Source organism: Heptranchias perlo, chromosome 24, assembly GCF_035084215.1.
Source record: "Heptranchias perlo isolate sHepPer1 chromosome 24, sHepPer1.hap1, whole genome shotgun sequence".
Classification (NCBI taxonomy): domain Eukaryota; kingdom Metazoa; phylum Chordata; class Chondrichthyes; order Hexanchiformes; family Hexanchidae; genus Heptranchias; species Heptranchias perlo.
In genome coordinates, this window is record NC_090348.1 from 36,592,020 (window position 1) to 36,615,497 (window position 23,478).

A 23,478-nucleotide genomic window follows, 5' to 3' on the forward strand; every position below is an offset into this window, starting at 1 on the left:
ATGATAACTTGGAGGTGACATATAGAGATCTCAAATTACATCAAAACTGATCTGCGAGGCAGGGAAATGAGTTGGGATCATTCAGTAGCTAGGACAGGTAAAGGAGCAATCACTGAATGGTGTTCTGCAGTGTCTGACCCATTTCAAAATGTTGTGCGGATTTAATAAATAATCTCGCAGGAGAATGGCACTGTGGAAGAGGCTATCTTTAATAAATAATCTCGCAGGAGAATGGCACTGTGGAAGAGGCTATCTTTAATAAATAATCTCGCAGGAGAATGGCACTGTGGAAGAGGCTATCTTTAATAAATAATCTCGCAGGAGAATGGCACTGTGGAAGAGGCTATCTTTAATAACACAGTCCAGGAAACTAGTGTATCCATTAGGTGCCATATGCATAACTGTGATGAATATTGCAGAAAAGGGGGATCTGCAGGTGGGATACGTTGCCAAGAAGGCTGGTTGAAGCTGGGACACTGGACTCATTTAAGAAGCAGCTAGATGTGTAATGGGAATGTGACAGGATTGATAACCTGGGCAAGGTCCAATGGGCTGAACAGCCTCCTTCGTCCAAAACTATTTTGTGATGTGAAACATCTGAAAAGAGCTGATTTTGATAAAATAATAACTACATTCTCCCCTTCCCCCACTTGAACACTTTTATTATAACATCTTTAAATCAAATTCTTGCCTGTACATAGACCACAAGGAGACAAAGAGGGAAGCTGTCTGACAGGGCTGTCACTCATGACTCCAGAGCGAAGTACAATGAGACTTCCTCCTCCTGGTTGTGCCCTGACTCTGGATTCAGATTGCATTCATTATTGTAACTGCAACATGCTGCAAAGCAAAACCGCTTTGTACCCACGCTACAGGCCTATTGTAAATCCACCCTTAAGTTCTTGTATGCAAAGAAATCGTCACTCACAGGTATCCAAGGTGATCTTCATCTGTATCTCCACCATGATCTTTTAAATAAGCTGTATTTTGAAGCACTTGAGATGTACAGATAAAGATTTCTAACTGAGAATTGCACAGTTTGAAGCTTTCAAAGCAATATTATTAAAAAAGATCAAGGGGAGGAGATGGCTGTCATGGATTATATGCAAGCCACTCTGTCAAGCCATTCTAGGCAACCCATTTAATGTCCAGCAAAACTCCAGAATATTCAACTTTACATCCTACAAGTTCACAGGTGAGGAAAGCTATTCAGCTCAACTTAGGTTGTCCGTGTAGAACTTAGGGTCCCTGCGTCACACCATCCGACTATCTCTTAAGTGACTCGAAGGGTTTTGCCTCTCATGACATTCATCCTTGAATGGTCCTCTTTGTAAGCATGACATTTTCACAGTCCTATCAGCTCAGGAAACCTAATGTTCTGAGTAGCGTCAATTACCTCTAACTATACGCATTCTCCTGAGAGTCAAACCTCTTCCTAAGCAGATATTTATCAAGCTTTTTTGTAAATAAATACAGCATTGCCTATTTTAGCTGGGACTCTATTCCAAATATCCAGTACATGATAAATAAAAAGTATCTTCTAATCCCTAGTCTTACATGAGGTTTGTTAATTTTTTCCATGTATCCTTTAGTTCAGTGCTCACAGTTCAACTTAAGTAACCATTTTGAATCGACATTATTCATTCCTCTCAGTTTTTATAAGACCAGGATCATGTCTCCTCCCAATCTTTTCTCTACTGAAAACAAGTTCAGTTCTGCGAAACTTCATAATTTAGTGTCCTAAATCCTGGGTTTGCCTTTCCGAAATCACTCTCCAACACGAGTCGTCCTTTTGTAATTGGAGCTCCTCATACTGCACACGCTGGGGAAGAAATTCAACTCATGGCCGCCCGTTCTGAGCCTGAAAAACGGGCAGCCAGCATTTGAGAATCGGGAGGTAGGTGCACTTCGATTGCCCCATTGATGCCCAAGGCCTGCCTGATGCCTTATTTATGTGGGACGGTAAATGGGCAGCAGCTAATAGGTAAGTCTTGGGAGAAGGGGGGAAGCAATCGGGAGGGAGGGAAGAGACCGGGAGAGGGTTTTTTTTTATTCGTTCATGGGATGTGGGCGTCGCTGGTGAGGCCGGCATTTATTGCCCATCCCTAATTGCCCTTGAGAAGGTGGTGGTGAGCCGCCTTCTTGAACCGCTGCAGTCTGTGTGGTGACGGTTCTCCCACAGTGCTGTTAGGGAGTTCCAGGATTTTGACCCAGCGACGATGAAGGAACGGCGATATATTTCCAAGATGGGATGGTGTGTGACTTGGAGAGGAACGTGCAGGTGGTGTTGTTCCCATGTACCTGCTGCTCTTGTCCTTCTAGGTGGTAGAGGTCGCAGGTTTGGGAGGTGCTGTCGACGAAGCCTTGACGAGTTGCTGCAGTGCATCCTGTGGATGGTACACACTGCAGCCACAGTGCGCCAGTGGTGAAGGGAGTGAATGTTTAGGGTGGTGGATGGGGTGCCAATCAAGCGGGCTGCTTTGTCCTGGATGGTGTCGAGCTTCTTGAGTGTTGTTGGAGCTGCACTCATCCAGGCAAGTGGAGAGTATTCCATCACACTCCTGACTTGTGTCTTGTAGATGGTGGAAAGGCTTTGGGGAGTCAGGAGGTGAGTCACTCGCCACAGAATACCCAGCCTCTGACCTGCTCTTGTAGCCACAGTATTTATATGGCTGGTCCAGTTAAGTTTCTGGTCAATGATGACCCCCAGGATGCTGATGGTGGGGGATTCGGCGATGGTAATACCGTTGAATGACAAGGGAACGTGGTTACACTCTCTCTTGTTGGAGATGGTCATTGCCTGGCACTTGTCTGGCATGAATGTTACTTGCCACTTATCAGCCCAAGCCTGGATGTTGTCCCAGGTCTTGCTGCATGTGGGCTCGGACTGCTTCATTATTTGAGGGGTTGCGAATGGAACTGAACACTATGCAATCATCAGCGAACATCCCCATTTCTGACCTTATGATGGAGGGAAGGTCATTGATGAAGCAGTTGAAGATAGTTGGGCCTAGGACCTGCCCTGAGGAACTCCTGCAGCAATGTCCTGGGGCTGAGATGATTGGCCTCCAACAACCACTCCCATCTTCCTTTGTACTAGGTATGACTCCAGCCACTGGCGAGTTTTCCCCCTGATTCCCATTGAAGTGATTGGGGGTGACTGAGAGAAGAGGGGAATTGATCGGGAGGGAGGGGGGTGGCAATGATTGGGAAGGGGGGAGGGGCGAGCGAAGGCCAGCAGTGACATGTGGCTCCATATTCAGGCAAGCATTTTTAATAAACTTACTTTTTTGGTGATAGCCCGCTGGTTAGAACATATGCAGACCTGGTTTTCTCCCAGCACCAGTTACATTCAGGGCAGCCCAATTTTACAAAGTGGGCCTCAAACAGGCATTGGCCCCTGATTCAGGCGCGGGCCCTGGACACATCTTACGATGGCGAATGGTGCATTTCCAGTGCAGAAAGTGCAGCACTGCTGCCCACCATATTGGCGGCTTTGGAGCCTGTTTTAAGCCTGTCAAACAGAGGCAGTGTCATCGAATTTCTAGGCCAGAGTTTGTGTTAAATTCCTTTGCCTGCTATTTTAACAGAGGTATGAATCAGTTAACTCCTTTGTTTGAGCAGTGAACAAAAGAATTGCACATGAATGTGTTAAGCATTTGGATTCTATTTGCATAGCATAACTTCAAGGCTATTGGATTAATAATTCACCGATAACACTGCTGAAGTGCAGCTTGCAGGATTTGACAACGTATCTCCATCAGTCTATTACTTTGTGACGGAAGTTGGAAACTGTTTTAAATAATGTCAGTTTGCCTTTGTTCCTTGTAGATCTTCAATCTGTTATTACATTCTTTGAAAAACTAATCAGGATCAGGAAAAGAGCAAACTGATTGTTTGGTTCGTCTATCTGTTGAACTCTGCGAGGATTAGTTACCTAGGAAGTCTTACTGTCCCATAGTACTACCATGCCTGTAGTCATTGTACTTGAAACCTTTAGATTCTATGGAGTCTGTGAGCACTCACCCCTCATTTTTTGGAGAGTGCTCTCTAATAGAAATTTGCGATTTTTCTCAGAATCTGTTGCATTTCAAGGACAGGTACAGGAACTAGGGTTGCCAACTCTGGTTGGACATCACATGACCTCCTTCCTCCAACCACCCTGCACCCACACTCTTGCCATTGGTCGTCCAACATGTCCACACTCGCGGTGCCCCACCTTCCTACACCAATTGGAAAGCGAATAGACTCTTCATTACCTGATTGGATGATTCTTGACAGTCAGATCCAATATTTTATAACAAAAGTGTTCAAAGAAAATTTTTTTAAAAATTATTGTCCCAATGATTTTTCTCCAGGGTTGCTCGCAGCAGTGTCCTGGAGATCGATCTTTAATTCCTGAAGACTCCAGGGCAAATCTGGAGGGTTGGCAATCCTAACAGGAACTGTGCAGTACTGTGGTGGTAGAGACTGTGGGAGCTCCACAGTGCTATCGGATGGGGATTCATGCCTGCCATTCATGCATAGTGTAGGTTTGATGACCTACAAACCTAGGAGTGTGGGTTATACACGGGTGCAATTGTAATCCTTTCCAACTGGTATAAAACTTGCAAGTGTACCAATACAACACTGCAACCAGTGCGATGGATTTTGTGGTGAATGTCAAAGGGATTTATGTCCATTTTTGATTATTGATCCTCACATCTCTCTCCCTTTTTTCTCCTCCTCTAACAAACAGGTGTTTGTTATGAGGCCTAGGTTTTTGTCTTGTGACCACCAGCAGCAGCATTGCCAGGACAAGTTATGAGGTATTGTTGCTATTTCAGTTACAGTAACAGTTACCCTGAGATTCACATCTAACTTTATTTCCTGCAGTCCTATTTGAACGAAGCAAGTCAAAAAAAAATGTACACAAATTCAAATTCTTGTTATTCCTATATCTTTCAATTTGGTGTAAACACTGAAACAGCCTTGTAATGATTCAAAGCTTGAATTCTCTCTTATTTTCCTGCTTTCTCTTTTAGGCCATTTTTAACCAATGTTTCCAATTTTCAGTCTCTCTCTCTCTTTCTTCTGAATTAATGAGTAAAACTAAAGCCAAACATTTTACGTCTCAGCAAACTTACTTCGAATGACTCAGCTAGATTGTGAAGAGGGAACCATGTAAATGATTTTAAAAGTTTCGAAATGCAGACTCTGAAAATAGAATTATTGGGCAGAATGTTATTCTTCGATGGTGCATCAGCACTCTTACCCACGCCCACACACACTGTACTGCAGTACCTCAAGCACTGTTTAATAATCTATTTCAATAGGTGAAATGAGGCACTCTCTCCTACCACAGAATAATTATTCATCAGGCAATTCAAAATGTATTTCTAGCGTGCTTTTTGCATCCTTGAATCAGAATGCTGTAAGGACAAGAGGGAGGAAATGCCCTCACACTCCCAATTGCACATGCAGAAGGCAGGTCGTCCCCAGTCCGACTCTTTGTCTATCGAACTGTCTTGTGCTCTAGTGCCTCCATCACACTTTTCCCTCATACTTTGTACAAAACACTAACAGATCATAACTGAATAATCTTAAAGCAGATATGTACACAAATAGAAAGCAAGTCAGTCATTTCCTGCTGGGTTTTTTTTTGACCTGCAGATAAGCTGGCCTCTCCTAAGGACAGGAGTCAAGTAACTGCCAATCTAGTGAACCTTTCACTGGCAGGAATTGACCTCAGGGCGTACCTTTACTGATCACTTCCCCACATCAAGCAGTTAGGCATCATGATCTTGTTGAACAGCACCTAAATATCATGGAGTGGAATTTCTTGTGGAGGCGCAATCGGGAAGATACACCCGAAATTACGCCTATTGGTGTGCCCATTTTGCCGATGTCTACTAACACCCAAATTACCTGCCAATCTCATCAATATGCGCTGGAATGTAAAAATGGGTGGTATCAAGTGGAAATCAGCTTAACCAACAGGCCTGAGGACAGGGCAAACTCGTACCTTCTTTAAGTATGAGAATTAAAGTTTTAATCCATCCAACCATCGTTCATGCACATTAGGCACAGCATGTTTAAGAACCTGCAATCGTGGAAGCTTTTCAATTTTTAATGTGACTCATACTGATGCCATAAAATGAATTCAAAGAAGCAGAAAATACAGTGCAAATCTCGGTTAGGATAAATAAAAACAAATCGCAATAAACCACCAGAAAAATGACTTTATTTCCTGCCGCTCCCAAATTCTGGGCTTAACTTTACACTCATTTAAAACCAACGTAATCATAGGAAATTTGCAAGTACGGCTCTTTAGCTGGGGGCAGAGCCATTATAATGAGTTTTGGCACAAGGATTGATACTTAGGCATAAAAGAGTGAGGAAACTCAGGCATACCACGTTTATGCCTGAGTTTCCTCGATCTTTTATGTCAGGTATTTGCTTTACGCCCCGATTACACATGTCTCTGGGCGCAAATACACAGGAAATTTTACCCCATGACCCCAAACGACCAACGAGCAGTGCCATAAGAGATCAGTTAGTTTCTTAAAACAGTAAGGCACTAAGATCTTTTTGGTCCCTTGACATGGTGTGAGGCCTAAGTGTATTTACTTCTAGTTGTCAAAATCTAGCCTCCAACCTCTCTCTCTCTCTCTCTCTTTCTCTCCATGGAAACCTTTCTTCTTATTCTTTATATTATTGGTACTACTATGGCCATTGTTTCACTGAACTTTCCCCTTTTGTTCATCCTAAGCTCCGAATAGACAGTTCAACACCCCCTCCTCCCCGTATCACTGTGATATCACGACTCATCGCACTATCAACTATTGTAACTCATACTTTCCCAGGACCTGTAGAACTTATCTCCCTCAGTCTTCACTTCCTTATACAATCTACACTTCAAAAGTACTTTGTTGGCTGTAAAATTGCTTTGGGACGTCCTGAAGTTCATGAAAGACGCTATATAAAAGACTTTCTTTTCCTTTACAGATTTCTAAAACACATGGTTCACATCACCCACCTATAATTTATCGATTTTTGTCATCTCCTCTACCAATGGGTGAGTGTCCTGCATGATAAGCCTAGGTTTCTTCATAAAAATTACACCACACACAGCATCATCTAACAAGAAAAGATACCTGTGGCCGTACTTCAGTCACCACATTAATACTGCCAGTGGCTCTGCCCTTCCTCCAAAATGCACAGCAAAAGAAAATGTGCTGTAGTAAATGAAGGCAGAGAATTGCTTTGTAAGGGCAAGCTACACCGATGGCTCATTGGATTCAATATTTATCCAGTGAGTGAACTCAGCCAGATAATGCATCAGTATCCAAGCTACAAGTATGGTTTGATGTTGGATTCACCCTGTTGGATAAATATTGGATTCAGTGGACCCCAGTGTGTTTTGTCCTCATGTGTTTCCTCATTGGTATCATAGAATCTGAGAGTAAAACACCTTGGGCCATTTTTGTGTATTTTCTAGTGATCATCTTAAAAGCAGCATAGGGCAAGCAGCTGGCAGTAGGCCACAGGCCTGTCTTTTCCTGATGTGAGTACTTATCTACGGGTGTGGGTGTTGATGTGTGTGTGGGCGGATATATGTAACAAGAGAAATGTTAAAAAAGAAATTAAATGGGGAAAACAAAATGTTTTTCACACAGATCATTTCTTGGTTGTGTCCACCCATTTTTGGGCTGTACTGGAAGGATAGAGGCTAAGGCAAATTAAATTGCTGTAAGGCAACATCGGATAATGATGTGCTTACACCTTTGTTGATTTATTCATACATAAAAAAAAATCAAAGCAAGCAGTCATCTTTGTGAAAATAAACCTTTCAAGCCCTTTTTGAGGGCTGAGGAAGAGCCATCTGCCGTAAGTATTGCAATATTTCAATGAGAATTATATTATGCACTGCATGTAAATGCACAACATTATTGAATGAAGATGGTTTCCCTGTAAAACACCAAGAATAATCAGTGACTGAAAGTAACATTCACGACAGAGATTATAAATCCACGTAAATACTGCAATAATGTTAGTCTGAGCTTTTTAAGATCCAATTTGCAATTGCCATGGTGATGACTTGGATTTGGTTCAAACTAAATGTCATCAAATTAGCAACAACAGACTTCTGCAAGTGCATTAATGTTATTCATAAATATCTAATGTAATCAGGCACACTTAGAACTAATTTGTGGAAAGGAATGCACGCGGTTAGTAAGTGCTTGGTATAGGCCATCCTTTATTATTACATTTTTATTAAACAAGAAATGTTAATGCCAGGCGGACATAGACTATTTCAAAGGCACAGTCAATTACATGTTTATTACTGAGGATCCTAAATAAAGGGCCAAGACTTATAGTGCAGGACCAAGGTTGAAAAGGGAGAGAAGATGTGGTAAATCCAGTAGTGATTAGGTGACATCAAGCTTGAGTTTTAAAAGTTTGTGGTTTGTAGAAGGAAGGGGAGGGAGCCAGAATTTTGAGAACCTCGAAAAGAATGAGATAGAGTAGAAGAGTTTAATATAAGGAGGGGGAGGAGTGTGTAGGACTGCATATTTGGAGATCAAGGGGAACAAGAAACTAAAGTTCTGAGGTGCAACGACCACAGTAGTCCAATTAGTAATGAAATACAAAACAATCTAAAAATAAGCTAAATATAAAAGGTTTGTGTACAGGTTATACGTATAGTAATAGTACCTATTTAAAACATGGGGATAGATTTTCATCTTCACCGCCTGGATGGTAAATGTGGCAAAGGGGATTGCCCACCTTTTATAGAACACACCCGATTTGCCGTGCATTGATTTCAATGGAATGACAATCAGGGGCGGGTTCTATAAAGGGCAGGTGATCCGCTTCGCCAGGTTACCAACCAGGCAGTGATGACGAAAATCTACTCCATGGTCTATCTCAGACATTGTTTACAGGAGTGGTCAATTTTACATTAGTGTCAGTAGGACTAATAGTCCAATTATGCCACCAACAGGCTAACAACACCTCCTTGGTGCAGTAAGGCACTCTTTTGAGGCTAAGGTTGAGGCTAATTGTTAGGGAGGAATACAGCTTGCTTTGCCTATATCTGATTTAGGAATATTGGGTGCTGATAGTGGGTAGCTTAAAAAAGTGGAAAATGTTCCAATTGTAGCACTTTGATGAGCATCAAAATAAAGATTCCAAAAAAATATGCTTAACAGAGTAGCGCCCCAGCTATCCTGAGAGAACTGCCATTTTGTAGTTAGGCCAGTTGACCAGACTGCAGCTGTGTGTTTCTGCTATGCTGCAGTCTTATACCATACCTGAGGCAATGTGTGGAACAGTGGTGGGTGCCACAGGCTTGCTATTCTATCTGTGACTGCAGGGGATCTACAGGGAATCAGGATCGGTTCAGCAACAAACAAGCTTTAAATTTAAAAAGTAGTGTTAGCCAAATGGATCACTAGCACCCCAGAACAGATAGGATAGGCTCTGTACACTGTGTATTGACTGTGAAACGCTTTGGGATGTCCTGAGGATGTGAAAGGTGCTATAGAAATGTAAGTTCTTTCTTCTATGTCCACCACCTTCTCCGTGACCATCCTGATTCTGTAGTACTTAAAATTAATGGAGCAATATGCACATCTTTGCTGATGAATTCTTTCCCTCAAATTTATCCTCCTGTAAATGCTACGTTCAGAAATTGTCACAAGGTAGATTTGAAGAAGAAAGTCCTTCCACCCATTTGGTTCGATCCTCACAGAATACATACCCTACAAACTTCCCATTACTGCAGTTTAAAATCTACCTTTACAGGTGGATTAAAACCTGATCAAAACGTCTGATCAAAAGGATGACACATCTGACGATGCAGTACTTCCTCAGTGCTGCAGTGGAGTGTGAGCCTACATTATATGTGTTTGAATCAACAGACTTTGATCAGGGACTTCCAAATACATCAAGTTGACAAAGTGCTGTAGAACCATTGCATCAATGTGTAAATCAGTATTATTATTATTAATAAAAAAAAACTGCAACAAGTGAAGAAAAATCTGTCTGGAAGATGATTTAATTTTTTTATATTAATTTTTTTTATTGAGAAACCTAGGTGCAGAGTCAAGGTCCATAGGAAAGTACATAACCGAGTTTGGAAAGACAAGCTTAATCAATATATAGTGACAAGATGTCATCAAGCTTGCTTTTGAATGCCTGTAGATTACAATTAATAACAATGAATACTAATTGCAATATCAATGTTAAATTGGTCAGGAATTTAGTCATTTCTACCTCATTGTTAGTTTTCCAGCTATTATGGAGCCATTGAAGATATTCGAATGTCGACAGTTGCATTTTTTTCACAAACTCCTACATGCTAATTTACGTTTGAATGTTACAACAGAGTTTAAATGCCTTTTCTCTTTGGTTTGTTTGCTGTCCCAGTGGTTTCTTTACACAAATATGCTAAGCCTAAGACATTGGCCCTGGTACTATCGGTCTCCAACCATAATTCTGGTGGAAACTGCCGGAATCCCCAGGAAAATGGTGTAAGTGGCTGTTCTCAGCTGTCTATGTCATCTACCTGGGGATTCTGCCGGTGTCCTGCCGTAGGTATGGTGGAAGTAGATCCCCTTCAGAATTTCAGGGCCCCTCTATACATCACTGCCGGTGAAGTTTTAATTGTATTATAATTTTTCATCCTCCATCTAAAATTGGAAATTTGGTTGCCTCTCCATCCAAGGGTGGGGAGAGAGCCAAGAGTGAAGAGCAGTGCATCACTTTCATCATGGTGGTGTCGTGATGATGCTTTTTGATACAACTTGCGTTGTTGCATTGTGTGCATGCAAACAAACAAGATACAGTTTTTCAGACACATCTCCATGAAGATGGTGCTCTTTAAATGCTTAAATTACTAAACATCCTCTCTCAGAAATATGCATTGATCTAGCACTGCCATTCTTAGATTGTAGCAGTAGCTACAGATGGTTGGTCAATGGAGGATGTTTTATCATTAGCATAGCTTTCAAAGGCCTAGTCAATCTCATTGTTTTTTCTGTTGCCTTATAAGATATGTGTGCTAACAATACAATCAGAAAACAACCAGGGCGGAGTTACAGAGCCTAACATTTGATATGAAGGTGGCAATAACTTTCTCACAGCAGTTATGATGTGGAGATGCCGGTGATGGACTGGGGTTGACAATTGTAAACAATTTTACAACACCAAGTTATAGTCCAGCAATTTTATTTTAAATTTTATTTTGTGAATTTAAAATAAAATTGCTGGACTATAACTTGGTGTTGTAAAATTGTTTACAATTCACAGCAGTTAGACAGAGAATAATAGATAGCTATGAGTAATAAGGCAATAATCTGATTGCAGCGTTCTGGGGTTCAGATAGCATTATAAAGTGTGACAGTAACGTTTATAACTGACTGAACCCTGAGAGTTTACAATCCTGAAATTGCTCTAAGATACATCTTTTTCATAATATATTGAGTTGAAATATGTGAGATATTTGAAATACATTAGTTAATGTGCTCAAATGAAATTCCTCTATTCGCTGCTTTAACAGACTTGTTAACCTTTTTTATTTTAGCATTCCATTTCACACTGTGTGTGTGTGTGTGTGTGTGTGTGAGTGTGTGGGGGGGGGGGTTGGGGGGGGGTGAGGAAGAGGTTAGGCCATCATGGTTGAACCTGATTCTCTTTTCACCCCAAGAATGGCACCTACATACTTTCCACCACAGGTCACTGGCTGGTCATAAGGAGCTGGAACCCTGACTGATGTTTCCCATCCTGAGCCCAGTGGAGCCCAATTGAAAGGCTCTTATTGCTTCCCTAACTGACATCAGCTAACTTTATTGTGGGCTTCTGGTTTAGATCTCTTGTAAACAATTGCTGGAACTATTTTTTAATAATGGCACTGAACTGCCAGAGTAGCCCAATTCAGACATATAATAAGAAAGCACGGAAAGAGAAAGGCTATTCCTTTCACAGGAATGTGCACATGTACAATCCAGCACACCACAGACTTTAACCAACCCACTTACTCTGCTTAGGAAAGATTCTGCAATGCTCCTCCCACAATGGAGATCAATGAATGTGGTTTCAAGAGGTCCATCAAAAAAAATGCAACCAAAAAAAAAATCCAAAGAAGGTGAGGGTTTCAGAGATATCAACAAGACTGCTCGATTTTTTTCAAGGGAGGTGGGGGAAGAACAATTATTGTTTCTTAAAGTCAGGGATCGACTGGTTGTAGTGGAGAAATCCATAATAGAATAATCACACATAGGGCGTAATTTTGACTTTGTGCGATAGTGGAAAATGGGCTGCCATCAATGGAAATAAAAATCGGGAGAGATGTAAAACGAGCTGCCAATTTGCTATCACCCGTTTCACACTATTGCCCAAAGTCAAAATTACCCCCAAGGACTTTGGATGAAACAGGCTTGATGGGATGAATGGTCTTTTCTCACTCTGGATTTTCTTATGTTTTTATTGAAATGATTTTTAGAAGGTTTATAGTGCATCAAATTTTACATTTTGTAGTAAGAATTGACTGCATAATGGAAAATCAAAGGATTTACAACAATAACTAATTTAGAATCACACAATAATTTATCTTTTCTTCCTATGCCCTTCACCTAAGATTATAGATAAAGTGATTTCTGGCACTGAAGTTTGTAAATTGAGGAATGCACAATAACCCAATGATTTAATTCCATTGGCAATTTCATCTCCTCTTACAAATTCTTAAATTAACAGAAGAAACAGCTAAAAAATATTTTGCCTATATGATGAGGTTTACCGAGCTGTTCAGAAGTTGATGATTTAAGTCTCAATCCACGTCTTGAGCACATAATCCAAGCTGACACTCTAGTGCAGTACTGAGGGAGTGCTGTATTGTTAAAGGTACTGACATTCACATGAGATGTTAAACAGTCTGCCTGTTCGACTGGTTCAGCTGAATGTTTTAAAGATCCCATGGCACTAGTTGAAGAAGAATAAGGAGGTCCCCTGGTGTTTTAGTCATCAAACCTCTCTCAACCAACAACCAAAAACAGATTAACTGGTATTTCATCTGATTTCTATTTGTGGGATCTTGCTGTGTGCAAAATAGTTGTTGCTCTCACCCACGTAAGAGCAGTCATTGCACCTCAAGGTATTAAGCAGTCATTGCACCTCAAAGACGAACCACAATGAAATGCTTCTGAGAGACCTGATAAGATGCTACAGTCTACTTCTGATATTTCAGTTATTTTGCACTAAGAAAATTCAAATGATCCAATAATTCAAATTAAGTAACATAAAACAAAACAAAGCAGGAATTTAGTGCTACAAATATTTGCATAATCAGAAAATTTGAATGAAGCAACTTTGAATTAAAAGGAGTTGACTGTATATAAAGTCAAGTCTTTCTTTCCGCTCTGATTGATCCTGCCAATCTCAGGACCTCAGCAGGACCTAAAATCCCTCTTTATAGCAACATCGCCTATTTAAATAAGTGAACAAATGGGATGCTATTGCTAAGTTTCAGTATCAGCATTTCAAATGTACAAAGGATTGCTTCCCTTCGCTTCAAATTTACATATGCAAACCTATTTGCTTCTTTGTAATTCGTAGAATCTTACAACACAGAAAGAGGCCATTCGGCCCATCGTGCCTGTGCTGGCTCTTTGAAAGACCTATCCAATTAGTCCTGCTCCCCTGCTCTTTCCCCATAGCCCTGAAAGTTTCTCCCCTTCAAGTATTTATCCAATTCTCTTTTGAAAATTACTATTGAATCTGCTTCCACTACCCTTTCAGGCAGTGCATTGCAAATCATAATAATTCACTGCGTAAAAAAAATTCTCCTCATCTCACCTCTGGCTCATTTGCTAATTACCTTAAATATGTGCCTTCTGGTTACTGACCCTTCTGCCAGTGGAAACAGTTTCTCCTTATTTACTCTAGAGTTAAGTGACTTTAATTAATATAACTAGGCAAAGATGAAGGTATCCCAGGGCCGAGGAGTCTATTCAAATCATCGTCCCGGCAATGATACCAACTTGGCTCTAACTATCTCTTGTGTTATACCTTCACAATCTCAAATTTGACATCAAATATCCCACCTGTTACTTTGCACAAAGCTGCTTTCTTTTCTTATATGTGTATAGTCAATATTATTTTCCCTCCATACATTATTGGTGCACAAAGTAGATTAAAACCGAAGTATGATAGTCAAAAAAAAAGAAACAGTTAATAGAGTTAAAACTTAGCTAGAACTTTATTGAGTGGTTTGCATAATTAAGTACTATGGCAGATGTTATTGGATAAGACCTGCACACAGCTTTAATGATGACAGTTAACGACCTACCATGTAATTACTGAGGCTTCCTGTCTACTTACTACTAGCTGGTGGTTAGCTCACATCCTGCATAATGTCTGAAACGGCTTTGTTTACTTTTGAAAAATGCACAGGTGTATTCTTTGGATAATTTGTTTTTGGTTAAAGGTTTGTGCCTAATTATCCAATCGATGGTATCTGATGACTAGTAACGATCTGGCTGTCATACCCACTTCAAATAACTTCCAAAGAAAATCCCCATCAGTTTTCACCCCTCCTGCCCTATAAGCCCAAAATTCATGCTGGCACGCTGTTGCACCATCTGCTATGTCAATCAAGTAGCTGAGTTTGAGCTTAGACAGTGAGTGTTCGCCGGCTATTTGATTGTGATGATGGAGAAACATCGCAGCCAAGGTTAATGGTGTCCTCATCTGACTTCAACACGCGCACTTTCTAGCGGAGGTCACTCAATAGCAATCGGGACTGGGAACCCTGGATGATTTTTGCCTACCTAGCTGAGGGCCACCAAGGGCAGTTGTAATACCACTAGCACTATCCTGGTTGAGATCAGCTAATGCGACACAGATAGGGAATTAAGCCATGGGACCTCCAGGGTCTGCATTGTTCGGCGCTGTACTGGGTGATGCACTTAGCATTACAGTGTGTGCCAATTGTTTTTATTTTTCAATATCCTGTTTAGTGCTGCTGTTTTACTGAACTTTTCATTAAAATAATAATTTCTTTGTTAAGAGATCTAGGTAGGTTTCTCTGTTCCCCTGAGGTGTAATGCATCATTGTCATGCACCTCTGTGCCAAGGTATGCAGTCACAGAACCACCGAAACTCACTAAACAGAGGCAAGTGGCAAGCAGCTCATGACCTCTTGGTTAACAATTCATTTTCTCAATCACTGGTAAGAAAAGGGGTGAGAAATCAACAAAAAAAGGAGCAAAGGGAAGAAGGCTCACTTTAGAAGTCACAAAACCAAAAGCAGGAAACTCTCTTTAAAGGCCATTGTTCCCTTGACTCTTTACCCTCTGGTGAAACCACAAAGTTTTACTATGTGAACTGACACTGGCCTCACAGTGCCATCAAACCCAGGCTTGTATCTGCTCGGTCTGTTGTTCAGAGGAATGTGTAAGCTGGCACAGTGCATGTTCTGAGGACGGAGATGCATCCTCCTGCTGAAGTGCAACACCCATCCCCCAGCAATAAGATAAATTACCTGTGGGATAGGTGTCAACCTGAATGGGTAAAGCATGGACTTCCTCTGCAACTGAGAGAACACCAGTCAAGGGGGGAGCTGCTGCCTACTGATCCACTTAATCTAACAACCGCATGAATGCCCTCATCCCAACAATCCCTGATATAAGCAAGGGAAGGGTAGACTCGAACAGAACAGAGGAGAGGACATTTACGTTCTATTTCAAATGCCACTGAGAGATACTTATTTTAAACAGTGAGCACAGCTCACATGGCTGCAATGGGAGGTGAGGGGGTTGGGGGGGGTGGTGGAAGGTTGTGGTGCTGGTAGGGGAGTATTACTTAGGCTGACTATGCCAGTGAGTTGATTTAACATACACGGCTAATACAGTGTGATCCCTGACAGATAACACGATATCAACTGTTTCTAATTCAGCGTCCTCACACCATCGGGCTTCGTAACTCCTCCAAGCCACAGCTTTTTAAAAGAAGCACTAATGGCAATGCTCCCTCCCTTAAACAACGTGTTTCTAATTATGCCATAGGTCCTGATGCTGTAGTGCTATGTCTGATATTTTTTTCTCCCTGCCTTACTGACTCTTCAAAAATTGTTTTGTTGGAACGTTTGTCGGCCCTTCTTGTGTTTTCATTCATTAAGTGGCACAGTGAGTAGAAACTGTATTAATTGAATGAACCAATTGGGGTGTGTAGCTGCTCTTATGACGAGCCTCCCAATCAGAAGGCTTAAGTTTGGATTCCACTCTCGAATGATATTAATGCTTGTCTGCTCAGTAAGCTTTGATGATTTCTGTCAGAACATCAGGCTGATATACAATCTGCTGGTGTCCATTCTTGGGGTGGAGATAGGGGAAGAGTTTCTAAGTTAATGCCAATATCAATATGGTGTGACGTTAATGGTGGTTATTCAGAATTCCATGACCAGAGTTGAAGGAGGATAATAAGGGATAGTAAGGATTAAAGACAAAAGATGGGAATAACAATAAAAGAGGAAAGTAACATCACAAACCCTAATGCTAAATGTGTGGTGGAAATGTTTGTTCAAACCAGAATCTATAATGTGTTAAAAATCTTATACCTGTGTGCAATTCCAGTCAATTCTTTTCTTTTAAACTGCTATGTTCACATTTATAATGGAAGTTGCCTTTGTAAACTTCTCATGCTGTAAATACACCCTTCTGCCTGTGATGGTGTGCTGGTGTCTCAGTTTTGCAACTAAGCAGAGAAACTCCTATGATTCAACCAACTCTGCTTCCCAAACTGCTGTACATTTTACTATTAAACTATAAATAATAATATTAAATCAAAGTATTATATGAAATAAGGACAGAATGCATGACTTTAAAATGGCAACTGAATGACGTCTGCAGGCCCTGGTCCAATTATCCCTGCCCTTTAACCCCACTTCATCTGAAGACTACACTTGGTCTTGACTTCCCATGTGCAATGCCATGTGAGATTGGCTACTTTTATATACAAACTTATTCAGCTTAGAAGAATCGAGGTTAAAGACCAAAGGTGAACTAACATGGATACAAGGTTCCTTATCACACTTCAAAGCTACTATTGGTATGTACAGCAACAACTGACATTTGTGTAGTATCCCTCACCTATCATAGCATCTAAGGACACTTAACCATGAGAAGAAAAGAGGACATTGACTGGGAATGGGAAAAACTATGAGTGGGGTGACTGAAAGCATAGTCAAGGACTTATATTTTGAAGAGGCTTTTGAAAGAAGTGGCAAGGAAGGGTGATTTAGTGAAACAATTTCAGAAATATACAGGTAGGTAGAAACAACTAGGTATGTTTATGAGCGTATAAAAAAATCAACTAAGCTTTGAATCAGAATAATCTACATAAGATATTGTAGAAGTCCATTCTTCTTAACTGAAAGTGTATTATTGGCACAGCCACTGTTGCAGCATTAGCATTGCCTTTTACAATATTCACATTTGTCATTGTTGCAGAAATAGAAACAAGTAGTGTGTAATGCACGAGTGCCCATACTATGGTCCAGCATCCAGCCCATAAGTTTGAGTCCCGTTACTATATTTTTGAGTGCTGGAGTTCTGAATTTTTAAAGACGGGCCAGATAGATTGAAAAATGCACTCTTGGACTGGTGGGAAAGGGCGGTGGAAAGACTATATTCTCATTGGTGGGTTTCCCCCAATAAGGGAAGATTCTTTCCAACGCCCTTTTTCAGCAATCAGAAAGTGGTGTTTTTCAAATTATTGGGTTATATTTAAAAATTCAAAGCTCCTGTGCCCGAAATGGAGCCCATTTGTGATACCAAGGACATCTCCTATATCAGCGGCCGTCATTGCAACCTTACATGGAGGCAACATCAGATGGCAGTGGCACAACATTAGTGGTATTGATAAGGAGCAGCAGAGCAGAGTAGGACCAGGATAAGGAGCACAGCCCAGTGGCAATAAAGTGAACATGTTTCTTTTCATTGCAGTTAGTGCTTTTTATTGCAATCAGTATTTTTAATTGCGTTTTATTTATTGCCATTTCCATTATCATTCCCAACATCGACAATTTGATCGAAGCTATGAACAAGTGTCATGCTTCACATTAGTCATGCAGCTGTTGATGAAAGTTGTTTAAATTTTAGCATCTCTTTGTTTGTAATAAATTAAGTATTGTTATCTTCAATACAGTGTTCCCTGAATTTTGTTATTTGCATTTTAATCCTTTTATATGCAGCCCCTGGACTCCATTATAAGCACTTGAGTGGTGCACAAAGAGAAAAGGCTTGGACATCCTTGCTGTGAATGGGAAACATGTATTTCCTACAAAAATGAATTTTTACATTCCCTCTATGTCATTGTATCATCCCTTACTCCTAACAAACTAAGGAAACAGTTTTAAAAGGTGATGGATAATTATGGAGGAGACCAGAACCAAATCTTCCTTAAAAGGACACGGTCTTTAGTAAAAGGTGTTTTTTTATTTTTTGGACAGGATGAGGAGAGCAATGTGCTACTTTGTTACAGTGACACCTCCAGCGCTGCCAACACTTGACAAGGAGTCTTGAGGTAACTTCATTCTGGGGCCCAAGGAAATGCCTGCTTTAGCTCTGTTTAGACACGAGATTGAGGCTCTCAGTTAAATGTTGCGTCAGAACTCCCTTTGAGTATTCCAATTATTGACAGCACTGCATCTCACATGCAAGTGATGTGATGATATGTTTTAACATAGTTTGTCGACATAGTATGTATTTGTAAACTAAAAAACAAGGTTTGCCAAACATTTTGTCATTTAGGCAGATCCAATTTAAGAGTTGTAGAACAGTGTTGTCCAATAGAAATCACTGACTAGCCATAGCTGTGCCACGGCAACACCATTTTAGACAATTGCACTAATTTTAGAAAATGCTCACACAATACAGGTAATTGTACTTCACATGTACTTAACAGCATCTATCACCATTCAGTAACCAAGGACGCAAAGCACTCACAACAGTCAAAAAACACTCGCATACTTTTTTCAATTTTTTCATACAGAGGGTTGTTAAAATCTGGAACGCACTACCTGATTCCATAGGAACTTTCAAAAGACAATTGGACATGTACTTGAAGAGGACTAATTTGCAGGGTTATGGGGGAAAACCCTATGGGGAAAAAGCTGGGGCGTGGGACTAAATTGGACCGCTCTTTCGAAGAGCCAGCACAGGCACAACGGGCTGAACGGCCTCCTTCTATGATTCTACTCTGCTTTTCATTTTACCGTTTTACCAATAAATGCGCAAAAAGGGTAAAGTACACGCTGTGTGAATACGAGTATTGAGATCACATTCCCAATGACGATGACTATTACTCATTTTTTATTTACTAATCAGAAAAGTAATTAATCACATCTGGATTCCCAGTTAGCCACATGTGGCTAGTGACTAATGTATAGGTCAACATTGTTTTAGAATCTTGGTCTCACACCAAGTGCTTTACAGATTAAAAAATCCCCCCCATATTTGTGCAGAATCAGTTATTTACATAGACTTCACTTTGAACATGATACACACTTTAGTACATTCCAGAAGCAGTTAGGGAATCATAATCTCACACGATATATTTACATAATAGAGAAAAGGTTTACATTTTTAAAAATCTAGATGTCTTCATAATCCAACAAAAGTAATCTTCCAAAAACTGAAAGCAGATCTTAAAGAAAGCAAGTGAGGAGACTCACCGGTATAAGAAGGCAGTTAGAGTAACGGTGTAAAATGTACAGAGAGGCTCCTTCCTCACGACGCGCCCGGTTTAGAGTTCTTAGCCACTCAGAGTGACATGTGTCTGATCACAAATGTAGCCAACACCAGAAACCCCGTCTACAAACAACACCGATTGGTGCTCCAAAAGACTTCGTGGGCGGTCGATGAACAGCGGCTGTCTGTGATTGGGCAAGGGAGCTGTCGGTCAAGGGAGGATGTCACTTTCACTTGCCAACTGGTTTGAAATTGACACCGAGACGTGTACAGCTCTCTCTTTATTGCAACACTTGAGTCTTTTTACAGAAACTGCTCAACAGTTGTATTATTTTCAACTTTAGTTAACCTTCCCAGAACACCTAATGCTGCAATACAACGAAATACTCTGCAATCCCAAACATTACTTCCAGTACTGAATGTAAAATAGGATCGTCTCCTAGTTATTAAAGAGAAAAAAGTGTATACTCGAACCGGTATGGGTTACAGTTTTATAAATACTAATTGCTGTTTTCTATATATTAATTAGTGCAATTCCAGACACACTCTCTCAAATATATTGAAATCGGTGACACGGTTTGATACGTAAAGGAGTTGTTGAGAAGGTTTGAAATTTTTTAAAACAAACCTTTCAAATGGAGCGCATGTGGTCGACAAATAAAAAACCCACATATATTGCAGCGGGGGCAAGAGAGCAATATCAAACACTGCGTTTCAGCGGGGGAAGTGGAGGCTTTTTGAAAAGCCAACGCATCGCCCTAGAAACATAATCCGGGTATGATTTACTTACTGTACTTGGTTTATTGTCAATTACACAACCGACAAGGGGAGGGGAGAGGGGTTAAAGAGGTATGGGAACCAGCCAAGCAACCTGGGACAGTTAGCCTGAACCGGACCGGGTCCAGGGGATCAATGTCTGAATAATCGAGGCCGATTTACAGCAAGTTCAAGATTCCCAAAGTAAACAAGACTAATCGTTGATATAACAACATTTATAAATCAGCTATGCTTTTATAAATACACCTTCGGGCTCTATGTTGATGATACAGATAGTGCGTCAATTTAAAATAATTATACATAAATATTAGCAGTTGGTATTGTGCAGCAGTATTAAATACCAGCTGCGATATGATACCGCATACTGGACTCATGACTAAGGTCAAGACAAGTAACAGAATGGATAGCAAACTGGCTACAAAATAGAAAAGAGAGTAGGGGTTAAAGGTAGTTACTCAGACTTGCAAAAGATGAGAAGTGGTGTTCCACAAGGATCCGTGCTGGGACCACTGTTGTTCACCATTTACATAAACAATTTGGACTGGAGAATCGGAAGTACAATTTCAAGATTTGCAGAGGACACCAAATTGGGGGTATCGCTAATACTGAGGGGGATTGTGACAAAATACAGGAAACATTAATAAACTTGAAGAATGGGCATGTAATTGGCAAATGAATTTCAATATAGATAAGTCTGAGGTATTACATCTTGGTAGGAAGAATAAGGGGGTCACATACACTGAGGGGGCATAATCTTAGAATAAGGGGCTGCTCTTTCAAAACTGAGATGAGGAGAAACTTCTTCACTCAGAGGGTAGTAGGTATGTGGAATTTGCTGCCCCAGGAAGCTGTGGAAGCTACATCATTAAATAAATTTAAAACAGAAATAGACAGTTTCCTAGAAGTAAAGGGAATTAGGGGTTACGGGGAGCGGGCAGGAAATTGGACATGAATTTAGATTTGAGGTTAGGATCAGATCAGCCATGATCTTATTGAATGGCGGAGCAGGCTCGACGGGCCGATTGGCCTACTCCTGCTCCTATTTCTTATGTTCTTATCTTCTTATACTACTTAGATAATAAGAGTCTAAATGGGGTAGAGGAGCAGAGGGATCTGTGGGTACAGATACACAAATCACTAAAAGTAGCAAGGCAGGTTAATAAGGTCATAAAAAAAGTAAATCAAGCATGGGGTTCATTTCTAGAGGGATAGAATTGAAAAGCAGAGAAGTTATGTTAAACTTGTATAGAACCTTGGTTAGACCAGACTTGGAGTACTGTGAACAGTGCTGGTCTCCATATTATAAAAAGGATATAGAGGCACTGGGGAAGGTGCAAAAAATATACCAGAAAAAGATACTGGAACTGAGAGGTTATACCTATCAGGAAAGATTGAACAGGCTGGGACTCTTTTCTCTAGAAAAGAGATGACTGAGGGGTGACCTGATAGAGGTCTTTAAGATTAAGAATCGGTTTGATAGGGTAGACATAGAGATGATGTTTCCACTTGCGGGGGAGACCAGAACTAGGGGCCATAATTATAAGGTAATCACTAATAAATCCAATGGGGAATTCAGAGAGTGGTTAGAATGTGGAACTCGCTACTACAAGGAGTAGCTGAGGCTACTGGCATAGATACATGTAAGGGGAAGCTAGAAAAACATATAAGGGAGAAAGGAATAGAAGGATATGCTGATAGGATTAAATAAAGTAGGGGGAGAGAGGCTCATGTGTAGCATAAACACTGGCATGGACCAATTGGGCCGAATGGCCTGTTTCTGTGCTGTACATTCTATGTAATACTTTCTGACATTCTTCTAGTTGGTGTCAGATGCTCATCAATTCTGATGGAAAAATTGACTAAGATCAGAAGTAGCTATCAGCTGAGGGAATCTTGGTACCAACAGTTTCTGGAGATTCCTAGTAATTATCGCAACCTGATATTTGATAATGTTTTTTTCGACGCTATATTGTATCTGTATAATTCTTTCTTAAGGAAACGAGTCACCTGATAAAAGCTTGTGGGTGTTACAGATTCGGAAACTTCTTGCTGTAGTTAAGGGTTGTGATATCTTTCTTGGAAAATATTACTTCAGTTTACCACCCAATTGTGTGTGTTTTCTTTCCGGTGTTTGAATTCCACCCACACTGTTGAAATCTTGACACTGATTAAGCATTTACAGAAGTCGAAGCAACTAGGAAGAGATTCTCATTAGTTTAGTGTTGACAGCAATAAATATAATGGAAAGTGTGGCGTTAGTTACATACGACTCCACAGGTGAATCACACAATGAGGCGATGGGAAACTCAATAGCTAATAATCAAATATGTAGTGAGTTTATTGGTTTTATTATTATTTTAGAAGTACAGTAATAGAATCATAGAATGATATAGCACAGAAAGAGGCCATTCGGCCCATTGTTCCTGTGCCGGCTCTTTCAAAAAGCTATCCAATCAGTCTCACTCCCCTGCTCTTTCCCCATAGCCCTGCAAATTTTCCCTCCAAGTATTAATCCAATTCCCTTTTACTATTGAATCTGCTTTCACCACCCTTTCAAGCAGTGCATTCCAGATCATAACAACTCACAGCGTTAAAAAAAAGATTCTTCATGTCACTTCAGGTTCTTTTTCCAATTATCTTAAATCTGTGTCCTCTGGTTACTGACCCTTCTGTCATTTTCTCCTTATTTACTCGATCGAAACCCTTCATGAATTTTAACACCTGTATCAAATTTCCCCTTAACCTTGTCTGCTCTAAGGAGAACAACCCCAGATTCTCTAGTCTCTCCACATAACTGAAGACCTGCATCCCTGGTACCATTCTAGTAAATCATCTCTGCACCCTCTCTTGGGCCTTGACATCCTTCCTAAATTCAGTGATGCCCAGAATTGGCCACAATACACTAACTGGGGCTTAACCAGTGTTTTAGAAAGGTTTAGCATAACTTCTTGCTTTTGTACTCTGTGCCTCT

General features: G+C 40.6%; 1 protein-coding gene across 1 annotated transcript in view; it reads right to left on the reverse strand.

The window, feature by feature from the left end:
- prkcq (protein kinase C, theta) overlaps positions 1-19,798 on the reverse strand; it is a 108,702-nt gene extending 88,904 nt beyond the window's left edge. Inside the window, exon 1 of the mRNA XM_068005101.1 lies at positions 19,715-19,798. The gene's annotated coding sequence lies outside the window, so the exon portion shown is untranslated. The remainder of the gene's footprint in view (positions 1-19,714) is intronic.
- Positions 19,799-23,478: the final 3,680 nt, after the last annotated feature.